We start from the raw sequence: 12,557 nt of genomic DNA on the forward strand, positions 1-12,557 counted from the left end.
AAAGAACCATCTCCTGGTTTCATTGATCTGTTCTACTGGTTTTTTTTTTGTTTTGATAGCATTGATTTCTGCTCTAATCTTTATTATTTCCTGTCTTCTGCTGGTTTTGGATTTTGTTTGCTGTTCTTTTTCCAGCTGTTTGAGGTGTAAGGTTAGGTTGTGTATCTAAGACTTTTTTTCCTTCTTTAGGAAGGCCTGGATTGCTATATACTTTCCTCTTATGACCACCTTTGCTGCGTCCCAGAGGTTTTGGGCTGTGGTGTTATCATTTTCATTGGCTTCTATGTACTTTTTAATTTCTTCTTTAATTTCTTGGTTAGCCCATTCATTCTTTAGTAGGATGTTCTTTAGTCTCCAACTCTTTGTTATCTTTCCAAATTTTTTCTTGTGGTTGATTTCGAGTTTCATAGTGTTGTGGTCTGAAAACACACATGGTATGATCTTGATCTTTTTGTACTTGTTGAGGGCTGATTTGTGTCCCGTATGTGATCTATTCTGGAGAATGTTCCATGTACACTTGAGAAGAATGTGTATTCTGCTTTAGGATGAAATATTCTGAATATATCTGTTAAGTCCATCTGGTCCAGTGTGTCATTAAAAGCCATTGTTTCCTTGTTGATTGTTAACTGATCTGTGCATTGTTGTAAGTGGGGTATTGAAGTCCCCTACTATTATGGTATTATTATCAAGGAGTTTCTTTATGTTTGTGATTAATTGATTTATATGTTTGGGTGCTCTCACGTTTGGAACATAAATATTTACAATTGTGAGGTCTTCTTGGTGGATAAACTTCTTAATTATGGCATAATGCCCTTCTTCATCTTTTGTTACAGGTTTTAAAATCTAGATTGTCTGATATAAGTATGGCTACTCTGGCTTTCTTTGGACGACCACTGGCATGATAGATGGTTCTCCATCCCCTTATTTTCAATCTGAAGGTGTCGTTAGGTCTAAAATGGGTCTTGTTAACATCATATAGATGGATCTTGTTTTCTTATCCATTCTGTTACCCTGTGTCTTTTGATTGGAGCATTTAGGTCATTGATGTTTAACATGAGTACTGAAAGATATGAATTTATTGCCTGTAGAGTCGCAATTTCTGGTAGCGTTTTCTTGTCCTTTCTAATCTTTGTTTCTTTTGGTCTTTTTTTTTTTCTGTCTTTTCTCCCCTCAGAGAGTCCCCATTAAAATTTCTTGCAGGGCTAGTTTAGTGGTCACTGACTCCTTTAATTTTTGTTTGGGAAACTTTTTATCTCTCCTTCCATTTTGAATGACAGCCTTGCTGGGTAAAGAATTCTTGGCTGCATATTTTTCCGATTCAGCACATTGAATATATCCTGCCACTCCTTCCTGGCCTGCCAAGTTTCTGTGGCTAGGTTTGCTGCAAACCTGATCTGCCTTCCCTTGTAAGTTAAGGACTTTTTTCCCTTGCTGCTTTCAAGATTCTTTCCTTGCCTGAGTATTTTGTGAATTTGACGATGATAGGCCTTGTTTGATGGTAGTTTTTTGTTGAATTTAATGGGAGTCCTCTATGCTTCCTGGATTTTGATGACTGTGTCTTTCCCCAGGTTAGGAAAGTTTTTTGCTATGATTTGCTCACATAAATTTTCTACCCCTTTTTCTCTCTCTTCATCTTCTGGGACCCCTATGATTCTGATGTTACTCCTTTTTAATGAGTCACTGAGCTCTCTAATTTTTATTTTGTGCTCTTTTGCCTTAGTCCCCTCTTTTTTTCTGCTTCATTATTCTCCATTAGTTTGTTCTCTATATTATTGATTCGCTGCTGTGCCCCATCCATCCTTGCTGCCATAAAATCCATTTGAGATTGCAGCTTAGTTATAGCATTTTTTATTTTATCCTGGCTAGCTTTTACTTCTTTTGTCTCCACAGAAGAGGATTCTAATCTATTTTTGACCCCAGCTAGTATTCTTATTATTGTGATTCTAAATTCTGGTTTGGGCATCTTGCTTGTATCTGTGTTAAGTCCCTGGCTGTCATTTCTTCCTGTTCTTTCTTTTGGGGTGAATTCCTTTGTTTCATCATTTTGGAGGAAGAAAAGGAATTAATAAAGTAAAAAAAACTAAAATTAAAAATTAAAAACAACACAGAAAAATCAAATAAAGGATGCTAAATCCTAGCATTTGTTCTGGTTGAAGGAAGCTTGATAGATTAGAGAAAAAAGGGAAGGATCAGAAAAGGAAAATAAAGAAGAAACAAGAAAAAATAAAGAGAAAAAAGGAAAACGTTTAAAATTTGAAAAAAGTGAATACAATAAAATAGAATAAAATGAAATGATGAAAGTAAAATAGAATTTAAAAATTTACAAAATAAAAAATATAATAGAAAAAATAAAAAATCTTTTTAATAAAAATGGAAAATAAAAATAGATTTTTTTTCTCTTTCTGTAGTCAAGGATAAGAAAAGAAAAAGAAAAAAAAATTAAATAAAAGGACCAGCAAACAGAATGAAGTACGATTGAAATTACATCTGGTTTCTTGTAGAAGTCAAGCTATGAAGCACTTTATAGTCCATAAACTAAGCAGGCGGAGAGACTTGTGGTGTTCATCAAGAGCGCTGTTGGCCCAGTTGGGCAGGGTTTAGTGTAGTGGCTCCATCCTCCACTAGATGGTGCTGCTTAGCTTACTGGGGTGGGTTGTTGTGGCAGGCGTAGGTGTGTATGCACATGCGTGGGAGGGATGAAAATGGCGTCACCCAGTTACCCAGTGTCTAATATAGGAACTCTGCTCTCCAAACCTAGCAATGAAGCACCCCTCCTTTGTCTCTGGCTTCCATCTACTCCCCACTTCTACATAGCCAAGCTGTCAGGCTGCCAGGTGGCACTTCCTCCTGAGTTTTATCTCAAATGGGGCTGAGTTTCCTGGCCCCTCACTTCTGACTTCTGAGGGACTGTGGCTTTGACCTGCTCAGACCTTCTGGGGGAGGGTCTCACTGAGCAATAGCCAGGTGCTGGCCCATCCCCAGGAATGTTCACAGAGACCACCCTGCTGCCAATGCCCGGAGACTGTGGCTGGATGCCAGCCCATGCCAGAGAAAGTTCACACGATGTAGCAGCAGCATTTCAGGGTATGGAAAGTCACAACACACATCTGGTGCCAGACTTCCCCCTTAATATCCTTGTTCCAACACCAGCGAATGTGGTTGTTCTCCGGGGTCCGTTGGGATCTTTGCCTGTGGGGTGGCTGCACAGCCTCCACGAAATGTCCTCCCAGCAGGGGGACTGCCTCTCCCCATGTGGCCTGAGGACCCTGATGACCTTGCTCTCTGCTTCTGGGAAATCGCCCTTCCTACCAGAGCACTGCCAGGTATCAAGCTGCATAGTTTCAGACTCTGCTTCCCCTGTTTATAGAGTCTTAATGGAATTAAACTCTCTCCTTTCTCCTTTTTTTGTTCAGAAACAAAGGAGTGGCTTTTTTCACTGTGGCTGTTTTCACTCTTCCACTTTCTCTCCAGCTGCCTTTTTTCTGAGGGTGGAGGGTTGGTTTTCCCGTACTCTACCCTCAGCTCTGTCCTCTCTCCACAAGCAAAAACAGCTCTCTGCCCTCCACGGCTTCTCTCTCCCCCAGTTCACCTCTCTGCACTGTGTACCTGCTGAATTCTGTGGTTCAGGTTGTGCAGATTGTTGTGTTAATCCTCAAATCAGTTTTCTAGGTGTGCAAGATGGTTTAGTGTTGATCTGGCTGCATTTCAGGGGCAAGAGACGTAAAAAAAACCTTCCATGCTTTTCTGCCATCTTTGCCCCTCAAGAGCATTTATTTTTGTTTTAATGCTGCCATCACTGAGTGATTGGTGTATACCAGGAGCTGTGTTGGGTCCTGGGTAAATGCGTTCTCTACCTCAGGAGACTTAGAGCTCAGTGGCAGATTCCAACAGTAGATTGATGGCACGGCAGTTCATCTATATGTTCACGCTGTGTGTTCAGCAAGTGTTATGTCTTAAAATATTTTCTAATATGGGTTAAACTTAACTTGCAATGCTTTTCTCTCTCTAGTCTTCCTCTTTGGAATTTATCATTTAACTCAAGTTGACTGCCTATGGTCAATCCAATTGCTCTAGCCAGAGAGCTGAGCATCAAACTTAATTTTCCCTTCTCTTTCATCATTGTGTCCCCACCCCAGCACAATCCATGATTTCGGATCCTCACTTTTCAATGTTTCTGGAATATATTCACTTCTTCCCATTTTCATTGCCATCATGTGAATCCAGGCCATGATGGCACCTCCAGAACTACTTCAGTAGCCTTCTAGTCCATTCTCCACATAGAAATTGTAATGAGCTTTTAAAACACACACCATGTTACTACCCTGCTAAAACTATAAGTTGTTTAAATATCATCCAAAGTCCTTACCCTGGCCTCCAAAGACATGCGCAACCTGAGCCCTGCTTACCTGTTAAGCTCATTTCATGCCCCTCCCCTCCCACTTATTCTACTTTAGCCATAACAGTGTCCTATCGGTTCCTTGAACACAGCAATACCTCTCCTGTCCTTCCCTAGGTCGTATGTGTGCCTAGAGCAGGAGTTGGCAAATTATAGCTGATAGGCCACATCTGGCCCACAGACTGTTTCTGTCAATAAACTTTTATTGGAGCGCACATCCATATTCATTTGTTTAGGAATTGTCAATAGCAGTATTGAGTAGTTGCAACAGAGAACAAATGGCCCTCAAAACATAAAATATTTACTCTTTGTCCCATTACAAAATGTTTTTTGACTAAAGTATTCATCCCCCAACACTTTGCACAGCTGATCTTTTCTCATTGTACAACCCTCAAGTTAAATATGAGGCTTTCCTTGTCACTGTTTCTAAACAGGTGATCTCCTAAATTTTCTGTAATTGTACCAAGTTTGTGATTCCATTACATTCACTACAAGTTGTGTTTATATATGGTTTACCTGTAACTGTATCTTTAATTGGAATATTAATTTCTTAAGGGCAGAGAATGCATTGGTTTTGCTCTTCATTTTATCTATATTTGAGAGAGAGAGAGAGAGAGAGAGTGCATGCATGAGTGGAGGAGGGACAGTGAGAGAGGCAGAGAGAGAGAATCCTAAGCAGGCTCCACATTCAGCACAGAGCCTGACTTGAGGCTTCATCTCATGACCCTGAGATGATGACCTGAGCTGAAATCAAGAGTTAGATGCTCAAATGACTAAGCCACCCAGGGGCTCCTTGTTCTTCACTTTAAACTCAGTTCCTAGAATAATACATGATTACAGTAGGTAATAAATGTTAACTGAACAAATGAATGAACATGTCCCATTTCCTACTTTCATGTTTAAAAATAATTTTTCTTTTGCTTAGTGATTTTTTTGAGATTTTAAGTAGCCCCTTTCCCAATTCATCTTTCACTGAAAATACCCTTCCTATATAACTGCCCTATGGGCCCTGTCTTGATTTAATCTAGTCTCATGGGTGAGATCAGACCATAGTCCTTAAATCTTTGTTTTGTCATGAGTTGTTGTGACAATGTACTTACCACAGAGAATAAAGTGGAGTTTCAGAAAAACACTTCCCTTATTCAATAGTTTTATCAAAATTAAAATGAAGTAACTGATGGAAACAGATAAACTATGACGAGTCTTTAGTCAGAGCTGTACAAACCATATCTGCTTAGAGATGATTTTCTTATTAAAAAGTATAGAAACATCCAATCTTTAAAACAATAATAAATACATGTATGGATAAACTTCCTAATAGGTATTGTCTATATTAAAATATAGATAGAATATATTACATATTAATATATATTATAAATTTGTATGTATACATAAATTTCCTAATAGAGCGTGCCCTTAGTAATGAAATTTCATGATCAGAACAATTTCATGGGAAGATTTCAGAGAGATGTTTAATTGTTCAATAGTACTGTGTCCCTATTTACATTGATAGTTTTGATGTTTGAGTACCATCTATAAGCCTAATTAATTGATTGATTACTTATAAAATCTTTGAGCTGCCTCCATGATGTTTTTAGTAGATTTGTCTGAAAGGAACCAGGGGCAAGAAATACATGAAGGACTGTATTCCGAGATGCCCTGCTAAAGTAACTGGTGAAAACTTCAGGAAAAGGGGGAATTGAAAGACAAGGAGGTATTCAAGTTATTGGTGGGAGGGAGTTTTGCCCAAGACCTTGGATATTAGGGGATATGGTTCATAATATGGAAGAAACCAAACTTGGACAATGGTTTTCATAGCCTTTAATAGAATTTAAAGGAAATCATAAACTCTTGTGGTGGGAAGTATTAGCACTATATGGTTGTGATCATCTTCAAAGTTTGAGGGGACACCTGAAGACACTAATGCATCAGCCATGGAGAAGTCTGATACTTCAGCCTAGATGTTTATTCTATAAACAGAAAGGAAAAGGCCTGCAGCCTTGCACTATGCTTATTTTATATAGGCCATGAGTCATTGTTAGTGACATGTAAACATCAGTCATAAAGCTATCCCAGTAATAGAGTTATCCTGGATGCAATTACCTGGAATAACACTTGTATATGAAATAATAATTTATTATTATTATTTATTAGCCACGAGGATCAATAGAATTATGGATAAATGAATTTTTAATTATAAGGAAGTAATTTAAGTAGAGATTCAATAATTTCTCTTCCTCTCTTCTAGCCAACTGAATTCAAGAGATTTGGAATTGATTTCTTCCAAAATTAGCAAATAGCATTATCAGTAGCTGGGAATTCAGAGAAGCCTTTAGAAGTTTATTGCCTTTTATAAACCTTTAGAAGTTTATCCCTTTTCCATTTACTTTATTTTGGATTCCCCTATCATCTAATGGTAAGTTATCCATTAGCAGAAGACTTCATGGAGGGGAAGGAAGTCTAGTTATTTTTTATTTTTAAAATTTGTTACAGCAGCATATTCACTTTGTTCTACTTGATGTTTCTCAAGCATGTGCTAAACCTGCAAAGGAGAATCATTTAAATTACTTCATCCATTCTAGTTTGATTGGGTTTTATTACTTTAAGGCATCCTCTGCATAGCTACTTTAAAATTTAGAGATACAGAAGTGACAAATACACACACACACACACACACTTAGAATCCATTAGAGTTTATAAGAACATAGATAATGTTTTTTTATCTGAATTTTTAAAATTTTAATTAATTTATTTTTTAATGTTTATTTCTGAGAGAGAGAGACAGAACATGAGCAGGGGAAGGACAGAGAGAGAGAGAGAGAGAGAGAGAGGGAGACGTAGAATCTGAAACAGGCTCCAGGCTCTGAGCTGTCAGCACAGAGCCTGACATGGGGCTCCAGCCCACAAACTGTCAGATCATGACCTGAGCTGAAGTCAGATGCTTAACGGACTGAGCCACCCAGGTGCCTCAAGAACACAGATAATGAAATGAAACACAGGTGTTACAGTAAGATGGACCTGTCTTGTAGTCTGGTTTTTATTCATACACTCACTGTTTGACTTTGGGCATATAATTTAACATCTGATTCTGTGTGTGCACGTGTGTGTGTGTGTGTGTGTGTGTATGTGTGTGTGTGTGTGTGCGTGTGTGTGTATTTAATACGCCCACATCATAGGGTGTTTGTGATGAAAACATAAAATCATAGTGGAAAACACATATGTAGTGCCTGGGAAATAGTAGACAGTAAATTAAAAATATGATTGTGTCATTATTATTGACTCTTAGGATTCAGGTGTTTTAGGGGAAACAACGCTTCACTGAGGGACACATCTTGTTATGAAGACTATTTCTAGGGAACAGATAGCTCTGAACACCTAAATGAAATTAGCTTACTCAACACTCACTTTCTGTAAATAAAACTAAATCCTGTGGATCTTTACTTTTCTTATTACATATCTAAGCTTGCAGCACTGGTCTGTATTTTATGATCACAGGCTTCATGAGTTTAGATAGCATAATTAAGGCATAGCTCACTTTAAGCAAACTGGGATTTAAAGGCGACAGGAGCAACTACCCAAAGAGGCTGGGCCATATGAGAATATAAAGAATAGTGAGAATAATGATAGTTATTGTTTACTGAGTGCTTACCAAATGCCAGATTTGTGCTATATGCTTTATTTAATTTAATTATTGCAGTACCCCTATGACATGAATGCTATCATTATCTGTGTCTTGTTGACAAGGCAACTGAGGCTTTGAGAGATTAATTTGACCCAAGCTCACAAAGATAGTAGATAAGGGAGATAGGATCCATGCAGGGTTATTTTATGCATTTCCCAGGCACCACCGTCCCAGACTCTCCAAGTGCAGCAAAACCTATACCGTAACCTTGTCAATAGTGATTGATCTTTGCATCAATATCAATTCTTTGAAGAATGCTGAAGGGTGAAGTAGTGAATACAGATGTGAAACCAGGCTGTTTGTCTTTTTTTTCTTTACGTTTTAAACTTTTGTGTTTTATTTGCTTATTTAAAAAATGATGCATTCCAATAGTTAAAATCATTTGAACAACAACAACACTGCAACAAATTGCAACAACAAATGCAATGGAATCAGACTGCCATTCTGGTCACATTGCATTTTACAGCCTGCAGGACACCTTGGACCAGCTTGGTTGGTTTCTACCTGAAATTCACTGTGGTGCCATCCAGCTGCTTTTTCACCAACATTCAAGGATTTTCCTTCCCTGCTAGCCAGACCTGCCTGGAAGAGACAGGCCTTGTCAGTAGTTTTCGATTCTTTGATGTGAAAAGGAGCAGCACCATCATTTAAAATCTGATCCAACCTCTTTGCTTCTTAACAAAGTTAAGTAGCTAGAAGAAGTAGAATAAGAAGGCAACGCTTGTGGAATGTTCAGTGTGTATTGGCCACAGGTGTCACTGGGGTTCCTGGGTTGGCTTTTCCAGTTCGACATTTTTCTCTTGCATGTCTGCCTTCAATTTTGGCTTATTGAATTTCTCAATTTCAGCCAGACTGGGTTTGTCAGAGGTGGTTGCAGAGAAAGTGGAGGAGACAGGTGAGGTGAGCAGAGTCTAGTTTGTGACTCTTGTTTGCCTTTTAGGGTCTTGCTGTCCCGCTGAAAAATGAGAGAGAATAGATGTAAAGAGTCTTTGACAGTGCAAGACAATGAGCTGTATTTACTGCCTTCCTTACTGTTAAGCACTGACTCTGACCACGGTCTAGAATGTATATGTTGTTGTGTAATGATCTCAGTATGCTTTCTTTTTCTTAACAGTTGCACTTCATATTATTCCCAGTTGGGATTTTAGCCCAAATGACACTTCTCAGTCCGAATCAAGAGCGTGTACTCTTTTTCTCAAACAGCTAGAGGCTGAGCCTGGTAGCAGAAGGGGACGGGGCTGGAGACTGCTGCTTACAACTAGCTTGTCTTCAGGTATGACTTTGATAAACAAATATTAAAAGTTTGGAACTCCTGCGTGGCTCATTCGGTTGAGGTCCCTCCCTATTCTTGATTTCGACTCAGGTCATGATCTCACAGTTCGCCAATTCGAGCCCCATGTCTCGCTCTGAGCTGACAGTGCAGAGCCTGCTTGGGATTCTCTCTCTCTCTTTCTCTGCCCTTCCTCCATTTGTGCTCTCTCTCTGTCTCTCAAAATAAATATATAAACTTAAAAAGAGGGCATTGAAAAAGAAAAATATCTTCTAGTTATAATCCTTTAAATCCTCCCACACCTATGTTTTTGTTTTTTGTTTTGTTGTTTTGGGTATAAAGGCACAGTGGGTGATGCAGCTTTGTACATGTTTCTGGGGGCTTGGAAAGATAGAGTATGTCTAAGGATGTGTAAGAGCAAGGTTGTCATTTCTTTATTATTATGATACAAAAACGACCAGGATAACGCCGCCCTGGATAGGCAGGAGAAACTGGCAACATTTCTGAGGGCCACTGTATCTGGAGGTGTCCAGCAGCTGAGGATCAGCGGTGTGCAGCCACTGGGCCTGGGCCACGGGAATGGGCACCTCCAGCAGGATGCAGATGAGGTCAGTTATTCCTCAGACGACACCAAGTAGGGGCTGATGATAACTGCTGGCAACCCCCCTCCCCCTCCCCCTGCACGGATGCCGCACCAGAAAGAGGTTGTTTTCTGATAGGGGAGGGAGAGAGCCCTGAATTGATGGAGGAAACCTGGAATTGGCTAAGTCACTTCAGAATCAGGTGGAATGAGGAGCTGAAACAGATTCAGTTGAGTTGAAGAAAACTGCATCCCTTCTACTGCTGCCTGGCAGAAGGGATCACACGCGCGGGTGATGCTGGTTAGTTGGGGAGGCCAGGCAGCGTGGCCCGAGAGCACAGCTCATAACCCATCGCCACGCTACTACACAGGGGAGGACAGAAGGCGGGTTCGCTTCAAGAATCATTAGCACAGATGGCAGAAAGAGGTAGGTACCAGAAGACCGAGGGAGAAGTATTTTGGAAATTTTAAGAAAGGTAGCGTGGGTTACTTAATGCTGTGGGAATGGGACAATTTACCTAGAAGAGATGCTGGCTGAGCTTGGCCTTGAAGAAAGGGTACCATTTACTCCTAGTATAGGTTTTATTATATATATAGAACGGAAGATGGAAGCCCAGTTGACGTGTGCACCCCATTATTAGGATTAAAAAGAGAAGAGTTTAAATTTAGGTACAAGTAGGAATTCTTAGTCATGTTATTAGATAACATGCCATTACTTCCAAAGAAATTACTAAGATCATCCTTGCCAGAAATCTTTAAGATCGGAAAGTTGGAAATGTTCATAGCCTATTTACACTGGGGGCTTTGGTCCTTGGTGGCAAATCAGACAACACATGAAGTCTTTGAAGCTTCTAAGTCAAGACAACAAATTGAAAGTTTGTTTTGATCTCAGAGAGTTCTTAAAATTCACGTTCTGTGCTCCTGTTTGTATCTGTTGTAACATCTGTGCTTGTAGAAGCAGACTTTTTGAGACAAGGAATGACTATTTTATTTTGGGGAGAAGAGTGGCTTTTATTCCACTGTTGAGAAAAGAAAAGATACAAATACTCCTTCTACATTCCATTTGGTGTACTATCTTCTGATTCACAAAAGAGAAAAAGGGAATGTTAATGGAGGCTGGACAATATGAGAGTTTTCTATACTTTTGTAGGTTGCTTCTGCTTGAAGTCCCTGGGTAGTTTTAACTAATCTCACAAAATTATGGGCTAATGAAACCTTTTTATTTTAGCTCACAATCTTAACCTCTAGTCTTATGTAGTGTATCTAAATTGATGACTTCTCTGTGGATGAAGAGAAGAAGCGGGGTCTATCTGAAGCTAAAATGACCAGGTTAAAAAGTGGCACTAATAACCAGACTAGTATGTCCTTATCTTTCCAACCTTATTTGTTATTTGGATAACTAATTTAACTTTTTGAAGATATACTCAAATAGATTCGAGTAGGTAGATGCAGCTGTGATTTTGCATGGTTAGAGATTTATCTCTCAGTGTTTGTTTTCATGCAAGGGATAGTTTGAATTTCTATAATGTGCTAGGCACTGGGGATAGCGCAGGCGGGGAAACAGACATCGCATTATTTTGATGGGGCTTGTATTTTAGTGGGGAAGCAGAATACGAATACACATAGATAAAGAAACAAAAATGATTACAGATTGTGATAAGGAATTTTCTTTTTGTTCTTCTTCTTTTTAGGAAATAAAAAGTGTTGGGATGGTGCGCTCTTAAGGAAAAGTTTCCTTGAAGGTATTTTGTCTGGCCTGTGAAAGATGAAAAGGAAACTGTATGTAGAGTTTAATGAAGAGTGTTCTAGAAAGAAAGGTAGCAGGTGCAAAGGCCATGGTCCCTGAGCTGCTAGTTCACAGTAAGCAAGGGAATAGTGGTGCAACATGTGACTTGAATGGTCAACAGAGGCTAGATTATGTGGGGTCTTAGGCCATGACCTAGAGTTGGGACATGATTTTAGGCATTAGGAGGGACATGGAAGGACCACCGTAGCACATGTGTTAGTGCTGTCCCTCCATTCCAAAGGCTTCCTACCCTGTGATGTGCTTTCCCCTCTAAACCCTAATCGTTGTCAGGCTACTGGAACAACTTCTTTGCCCTTATGCACAGAGAGCCAGAAGGAAGTGCTTCAGCACCTTACCCATCTCCCAGCCCTTGGCCAACGACTGCCAAATGAAGGGCCACTAAGCTCATCTCTTTGCTTTGGGTCTGACTAGGACTCCTCTGAGTCGATGTGTGACTTATACTCCAGAGGTCCCCTATGGGGTCAGGCAGAAACTCTACTTTTCAGGACTGTCTGAGGCCTTACCTTCTTGACTCCCTCCTCTTCCTTGCCTGGTCCTCCACTCCCTTATAGATTCCTCCTGGGAATATTTGCCTAATATACTACTTGTACATAAATCTTGGCATCAGGGTCCGCTTCCGAGGGATTCAGCTTGAACACTCTGCTGTTATTTAGAGGTTGGATTATGCAGAGATGGTTTAAATCCCAATTCTCATTGGCTGTGTGTCCTTAAACAATTTTCTTGATCTCTCTGTACCTCAATTACTTTCACACAATCATTCAGTGAATATTTACTGAATGCCTACTGTATTCCAGGCACTGTTCTAACACTAGGAATTCAAGA

The sequence above is a fragment of the Herpailurus yagouaroundi genome, unplaced genomic scaffold (assembly GCF_014898765.1).
Source record: "Herpailurus yagouaroundi ecotype Mexico unplaced genomic scaffold, PumYag 100, whole genome shotgun sequence".
NCBI lineage: Eukaryota > Metazoa > Chordata > Mammalia > Carnivora > Felidae > Herpailurus > Herpailurus yagouaroundi.